Raw genomic sequence first — 7,925 nt, forward strand, 5'->3', positions numbered from 1 at the left:
TCATTTCATACAAATCCTAACCCTGTGACCTATTCCACACATCTGTTGTTTGTCATTTAGATTAGAGGGGGGTGCGTGTCTTCGCTATAAAAAACTATTTGTATCCTTTGTGTCTGGGCTCTCAATTAATCATCTAAGGGTGATACGTTGACCAGCCATCGTTATTGTAGATTACGGTTAGCAGATGTTAATGCGAGTGTAGTGAAATGCTGTGCTTCTAGTTCCGACCGTGCAGTAATATCTAACAATTCCCCAACAACTACTTTATACACACAAGTGTAAAGTGTGTGTGGTGTGACCTGCTTTACTTATTAATAAGTTAATAAAGATGTAGTTTAATATAAGTCTGACTTGTGCGATAAGTTTGTCTCATTTGCTAGTAAAGAATTAACCACCACACTAGTACTGATCATCCTGACAGACAGACTGTCTAGTACTGATCATCCTGACTGACAGACTGTCTAGTACTGATCATCCTGACTGACAGACTGTCTAGTACTGATCATCCTGACAGACAGACTGTCTAGTACGGATCATCCTGACTGACAGAGAGACTGTCTAGTACTGATCATCCTGACTGACAGACAGACTGTCTAGTACTGATCATCCTGACTGACAGACAGACTGTCTAGTACTGATCATCCTGACAGACAGACTGTCTAGTACCTGCATATCATATGATAAAGTGTCCTTCTCATCAACATTCTCCAAACCACTACCCTCTCCTCATCAAGCCAAATCCACTGAAGGAAAAAAAACTATTTAAAAAAGGAGAAAAAAAACAGCTGTCAGGGCAGATGAATTCCTTCACTTTGTGCGTGGACTTGGAAACCGGAGGATTTTTTTTGCTGTCTCCTAGCAACACCAAACAAGAAAACAAAAGAGAGAAGTTGAGAGAGAGAAAACATTAGAGTTGAGTGGTCGTAAAGGACACCAGTGTGTGTGGGTGTGGAACAGGTGTTGGATACCTGGGCACAGGTAAGGCAATTCTGTTGTTTATATCATCATATAGTTTTTTTTAAGACAAGACAGTTCATGACTTTAGTTGATATAACTTAAAGAAATGGTTATGGTATTCAGTGGCAATTGGGATATGGTGCCATTTTATGTCTTAGTTTAAATTAGTGAAATATATTAAAGGCAAGTCTGACCAAATTCACATAGAAATGTGCGTTATAGATCTGTCGTTCTCATTGAAAGCAAGTCTTAAGACGCGGGAGATCTGTTCTGTGTGTGAATTTAGTGTTTTGCCTCTTTAGACTGTCTGTCAGAATGAACAGTACCTGACCATCTGTCAGGATTTTGTGCACCAGCTTCAAACAGCTGAAAACACAATGTTTTTGGTTATGGAAAATATATTTTACAGTGGTTTGAATGGGACAATGATTCTCTAGTTGATTGGGTTTTTTTTTCACATTAAGTTAGGCAAACTATTAGAATTTTATCAACCAGGAAATGGCAGAGCAATTTCTGCATAATGTGTCTTTTAAGTAAGGTTTAAATGTTTCTAAATATATTTCTATTTCATGCTTCAAAGTACAAGCAATTGTAATAAAATACAAACAGTGTTCAGAGTCCAAATAACAGAGACACAGTTAGTTACAATATTATTCTCCTCTACGCTTGTTGTGCCTACAGATTAAACAATATCTGCCTTCTAGCAAACGCTATTGTCCAAAGTGACCTACAGTCACGAGTGTATATATTTTACATACTGGAGGTGCCGGGAATCAAACCCACTATCCTAGCATTGCATGCGCTATGCTTTACCAACAGAACTACAGATGTAGGAACTTGATTTGAGCCAGTTTGCTACGGCAGGAAAATTATCCTGCAGCAACAGGAAATGTGGAATATAATTACTGGAAGTTTTTGTAGGGGTTGATACATTGTTTTTGTTAGGGCAAATCAAGTCTGACATTTCAAAGTGGAAAATACAAACTTTAGATGTTTTTTAAAACCTTTGAATACACTACTAAATTTGCATTTCCTGCCGAGCAGGAATATTTTCTGCAACAAAAATAATCAAATTACGATCCTACATGAGAGAGAGAACCTGATGTTGCAGCAACAGTACCTTCTCATCTATAATGTAGGGCGGTAATGTAAGGAGAACCCTGTGATGGCAAGAGAGTGTCATAGGCCGACTGTCATAGGCCGACTGCCACATAGGCAACCTGACTGACAGACACCCACCCTTAACAAACATGGGTGATATAACCCGAGATAGTCTCTACTCATCAGTGATGTATTGTCTGCTGATTTACATAACGTTTTATTCAAATGAGCGAGTTTTTAATTATTGCTTCATTTACCATGAGGAGAGATTGTAGTAGGATTTCTCATTTAGTTCCTCTACCATACCATCTGCTGAGTGTTGTATTTCCCAGACAGGATTTGTATACCTGCACCGTGTTTTACCCAATAAGAAGAAATATAATTGTAATATTTTATAACAAGTCTATAAAGTGATATAATTTATTCCTACGTAGCATCAGTAGCGGTGTGTGGGTAAAATCATTGGGGAAGCTAAGCCCCCCCCAAAAAAACACACACAAAAAAACCAGGAGCTGCCTCCACTATTCCAGCACCATTTACACTTCAACATCATCAAATCACCTCTGCTTAGTCTAATACAATAACAACTTAAAGATACCAAAAACATTTTAGTCCAATCACACGTAAGCTAAAAATGATGTGCCTGTCCATGGTTCTGATTTGTGTGTCTGTGTGTGTGTGTGTGTAAGTAGAAAAAAATCATGTTGAATCACCCTACTTGCGGAGAAACACCAATGCCATCCTCCCCTCTTTCATGTTGTCTAAATGGTCTATGACTCTGTCGTACAGCCTTACATTTTTTATTTATTGTTGTCCTAAACTACATGGCTAAAATGCTTGCTCGCTAGCCTAACTTCCTTTCATGGACAACAATGCACCAGAACAGCTAGTTAACAAATGCTTGCTCGCTAGCCTAACTTCCTTTCATGGGCAACAATGCACCATGCCAGCTAGTTAACATTAGCTTGCTCGCTAGCCTAACTTCCTTTCATGGGCAACAATGCACCAGAACAGCTAGTTAACATTAGCTTGCTCGCTAGCCTAACTTCCTTTCATGGACAACAATGCACCAGAACAGCTAGTTAACATTAGCTTGCTCGCTAGCCTAACTTCCTTTCATGGACAACAATGCACCAGAACAGCTAGTTAACATTAGCTTGCTCGCTAGCCTAACTTCCTTTCATGGGCAACAATGCACCAGAACAGCTAGTTAACAAATGCTTGCTCGCTAGCCTAACTTCCTTTCATGGGCAACAATGCACCAAGCCAGCTAGTTAACATTAGCTTGCTCGCTAGCCTAACTTCCTTTCATGGGCAACAATGCACCAGAACAGCTAGTTAACATTAGCTTGTTCGCTAGCCTAACTTCCTTTCATGGACAACAATGCACCAGAACAGCTAGTTAACATTAGCTTGCTCGCTAGCCTAACTTCCTTTCATGGACAACAATGCACCAGAACAGCTAGTTAACATTAGCTTGCTCGCTAGCCTAACTTCCTTTCATGGGCAACAATGCACCAGAACAGCTAGTTAACATTAGCTTGCTCGCTAGCCTAACTTCCTTTCATGGGCAACAATGCACCAGAACAGCTAGTTAACATTAGCTTGCTCGCTAGCCTAACTTCCTTTCATGGGCAACAATGCACCAGAACAGCTAGTTAACATTAGCTTGCTCGCTAGCCTAACTTCCTTTCATGGACAACAATGCACCAGAACAGCTAGTTAACAAATGCTTGCTCGCTAGCCTAACTTCCTTTCATGGGCAACAATGCACCATGCCAGCTAGTTAACATTCTTAACATTTAACATTTAACATTTATGAATGGAGAATTAAGTAAAACCACAAGTCCAAATCCCTGTCACCATCCATGGCTAATTTAGGAAAGGGACCATTTTAGCTAGCTAACTAGCAACCGGAGAACAACTGAACGAGATGAAACAATTTAAGTTGTTTCTGTGAATGACGTATTTCTCTTGAATCGATGCGATAGAAGTGAAGTCAAATCCAAACTGGCTCCCCTTGACACCTTTTTTTTTTTTTTTTTTTTTTGGTCCGCCAGAACCAATCACAGTTGAGCGCACTCAGTTCAGCTCAACGCTGATTGGTTATTATTTGTTTGGTTATCAAGAGGCCAAATACTCGCTGGCTTTCTCTTGCTTTCAATGCTACGGGTGGCAACGATGATTTGTCTTATCAAATCACATGGTCATTGTCATGCTAAATATGGTAGCCTACCCACCCCAAAAAAATCCTTCACTATTACTCACAAGTGGGGCTCCCGAGTGGCGCAGAGGTCTAAGACACTGAATCTCAGTGCAAGAGGCATAACTGCAGTCCCTGGTTCAAATCCAGGCTGTATCACATCCGGCTGTGATTGGGAGTCCCATAGGGCGGCGTACAATTAGCCCAGCGTCTTCCGGGTTTGGCCGGGGTAGTTGTGACCAGTAGGCCGTCATTGTAAATAAGAATTTGTTCTTAACTGAATTGCCTGGTAAAATGAAAAAAACAATGTCATACTTGTTTGGACTAGACGGCATCAGATTGATGGCCTACACACAGAGAGACAGAGGGGCACTGTTACGGTCGCTCGGAAGCTTTCTCAATGACACATTCAGCCTCTTGCGAAATTAAGGAAAATGATGAAGAGACTAAAGATAAAGATTTTTTTTAGTCCATTTTTGGGGGGAAGCCTGGCAACCCTTTGCATCCATAAATACACACCACTGTGTATAGTTATGCATTCTGTTATCTCCTCGTCACATGGCTGTTCCCAGGGGCATCTTTCTGTTATCTCCTAATCACATGACTGTTCCCAGGGGCATCGTTCTGTTATCTCCTCGTCAAATGGCTGTTCCCAGGTTCATAGTTCTGTTATCTCCTAATCACATGGCTGTTCCCAGGGGCATCGTTCTGTTATCTCCTCGTCAAATGGCTGTTCCCAGGGGCATCGTTCTGTTATCTCCTAATCACATGGCTGTTCCCAGGGGCATCGTTCTGTTATCTCCTTGTCACATGGCTGTTCCCAGGGGCATCGTTCTGTTATCTCCTTGTCACATGGCTGTTCCCAGGGGCATCGTTCTGTTATCTCCTTGTCACATGGCTGTTCCCAGGGGCATCGTTCTGTTATCTCCTAGTCACATGGCTGTTCCCAGGGTCATCGTTCTGTTATCTCCTTGTCACATGGCTGTTCCCAGGGGCATCGTTCTGTTATCTCCTAGTCACATGGCTGTTCCCAGGGTCATCGTTCTGTTATCTCCTCGTCCCATGGCTTTTCCCAGGGGCATCGTTCTGTTATCTCCTCATCACATATCTGTTCCCAGGCGCATCGTTCTGTTATCTCCTCGTCCCATGGCTGTTCCCAGGCGCATCATTATTGTTATAATACAGCAGGCAGGCAGATTGGAAGAACAAACATCTTTCTTTCACTGTTTCTCATAGTCAGTTTGTTCTAGTTTATGAATAAAATATCAAAGCAGGCTCTTCTCATTGATGTCTAATTTCTCCAGATGAGGAGAAGGGGGAATAATGTTACTGACCTGGGGACCTGTATTAGATGTTTGGTGGTGACACTCTAGGCTGACTAGCCTCACCTCCCTCTTTGGGCTGACTAGCTTCACCTCCCTCTCTGGGCTGACTAGCCTCACCTCCCTCTCTGGGCTGACTAGCTTCACCTCCCTCTCTGGGCTGACTAGCCTCACCTCCCTTTCTAGGCTGACTAGCTTCACCTCCCTCTCTAGGCTGACTAGCCTCACCTCCCTCTCTTCTATCTAGAGGATTCTGATTCTCTGTCTCCGTTTGAAATGCTAATAGATTTCTCAATGCCAATGCACTCTCTCTCTCATTCTCCTTCCTCCCTATCTCTTTCTCTTCCCCTCTCTCTCGTTCTCCTCCCTCTCTTTCTCTTCCTTCCCCTCTCTCTTTCTCTTCTCTCTTGCTCTCCTCCCTCCCTCTCTCTTTCTCTTCCCCTCTCTCTTGTTCTCCTCCCTCCCTCTCTTTATTTTCCCCTCTCTCTCATTCTTCTCTCTCCCTCTCACTTTCTCTTCTCCTCTCTCGCTCTCCTCCCTCCCTCCCTCTTTCTTTTCCCCTCTTTCTCATTCTCCCCCCTCCCTCTCACTTTCTCTTCATCTCGTTCTCCTCACTCCTTCTCACTTTCTCTTCCCCTCTCTCACTGTCCTCCCTCCCTCTCTCTTTCTCTTCTCCTCTCTCGCTGTCCTCCCTCCCTCTCTCGTTCTCTTCCCCTCTCTCTCGTTCTCCTCCCTCCCTCTCTTTCTCTTCCCCTCTCTCTCGTTCTCCTCCCTCCCTCTCTTTCTTTTCCCCTCTCTCTCATTCTCCTCCCTCTCTTCTCTTCCCCTCTCTCTTGTTCTCCTCCCTCTCTTTCTTTTCCCCTCTCTCTCGTTCTCCTCCCTCCCTCTCTTTCTTTTCCCCTCTCTCTCGTTCTCCTCCCTTCCTCTCTTTCTTTTCCCCTCTCTCTCGTTCTCCTCCCTCCCTCTCTTTCTTTTCCCCTCTCTCTCGTTCTCCTCCCTCTCTTTCTTTTCCCCTCTCTCTCGTTCTCCTCCCTCCCTCTCTTTCTCTTCCCCTCTCTCTCGTTCTCCTCCCTCCCTCTCTTTCTTTTCCCCTCTCTCTCATTCTCCTCCCTCTCTTCTCTTCCCCTCTCTCTTGTTCTCCTCCCTCTCTTTCTTTTCCCCTCTCTCTCGTTCTCCTCCCTCCCTCTCTTTCTTTTCCCCTCTCTCTCGTTCTCCTCCCTTCCTCTCTTTCTTTTCCCCTCTCTCTCGTTCTCCTCCCTCCCTCTCTTTCTTTTCCCCTCTCTCTCGTTCTCCTCCCTCCCTCTCTTTCTTTTCCCCTCTCTCTCGTTCTCCTCCCTCTCTTTCTTTTCCCCTCTCTCTCGTTCTCCTCCCTCCCTCTCTTTCTTTTCCCCTCTCTCTCGTTCTCCTCCCTCCCTCTCTTTCTTTTCCCCTCTCTCTCGTTCTCCTCCCTCCCTCTCTTTCTTTTCCCCACTCTCTCGCAGGCTACTGTCTCTTTCAACAGCGACTGTATATCATCTTTCCACAGGCATACAGTCCCGTTGGCAGTGTGGCAACAGGCGTAACTGCATGCAGGGGGTAAATTCTTCCACGGAACAATACTAATTAGCTTATATACACTGAACAAAAATATAAATGCAACGCGAAATGATTTTACTGTCAGGGTGAACAGTAAGTCAGTATTTAAGGGAATCAGTTAAATAAATAAATTAGGCCCTAATCTATGGATTTCACATGATTGGGAATACAGATATGCATCTGTACATCACAGATCAGAACCAGTCAGTGTCTGTTGTGACCTTCATTTGCGTCATACGATGTGACACATCTCCTTCGCATAGAGTTGATCAGGCTGTTTGTGGCCTGTGGAATGTTGTCCCCACTCCTCTTCAATGGCCGTGTGGAGTTGCCGGACATTGTCTGGAACTGTCCTACACAGCGATCCAGAGCACCCCAAACATGCTCAATGGGTGAATGTTTGGTGAGCATGCACAGTTTGTGCAGGAATTATTTTGTTGTGCAAACCCACAGTTTCATCCGCTGTCCGGGTGGCTGGTCTCAGAAGATCCGCCAGGTGATGAAGCCGGATGTGGAGGTCTTGAGCTGGCCTGTGGTAGTGAGACCGGTTGGACGTACTGCCAATTCTCAAAAACGACGTTGGAGGAGGCTTATGGTAGAGAAATTAACATTAAATTCTCTGGCAACCGGTCTGATGGACATTCCTGCAGTCAGCATGCCAATTGCACACTCTCTCAATACTTGAGACATCTGTGGCATTGTGTTGCGTGACAAAACTGCACATTTTAGAGTGGCCTTTTATTGTCCTCAGCACAAGGTGCACCTGT

At 44.0% G+C, this 7,925-nt stretch overlaps 1 protein-coding gene across 2 annotated transcripts in view; it reads left to right on the forward strand.

Annotated features, from left to right (window-relative positions):
• Positions 1-633: 633 nt before the first annotated feature.
• The window catches only part of LOC110501934, a 12,196-nt gene continuing 4,904 nt past the window's right edge, over positions 634-7,925 (forward strand). For both annotated transcript variants that reach the window (XM_021579811.2, XM_021579812.2), the window contains exon 1: positions 634-978. The gene's annotated coding sequence lies outside the window, so the exon portion shown is untranslated. The remainder of the gene's footprint in view (positions 979-7,925) is intronic.

Source organism: Oncorhynchus mykiss, chromosome 22 (assembly GCF_013265735.2).
Source record: "Oncorhynchus mykiss isolate Arlee chromosome 22, USDA_OmykA_1.1, whole genome shotgun sequence".
Lineage (NCBI taxonomy): Eukaryota > Metazoa > Chordata > Actinopteri > Salmoniformes > Salmonidae > Oncorhynchus > Oncorhynchus mykiss.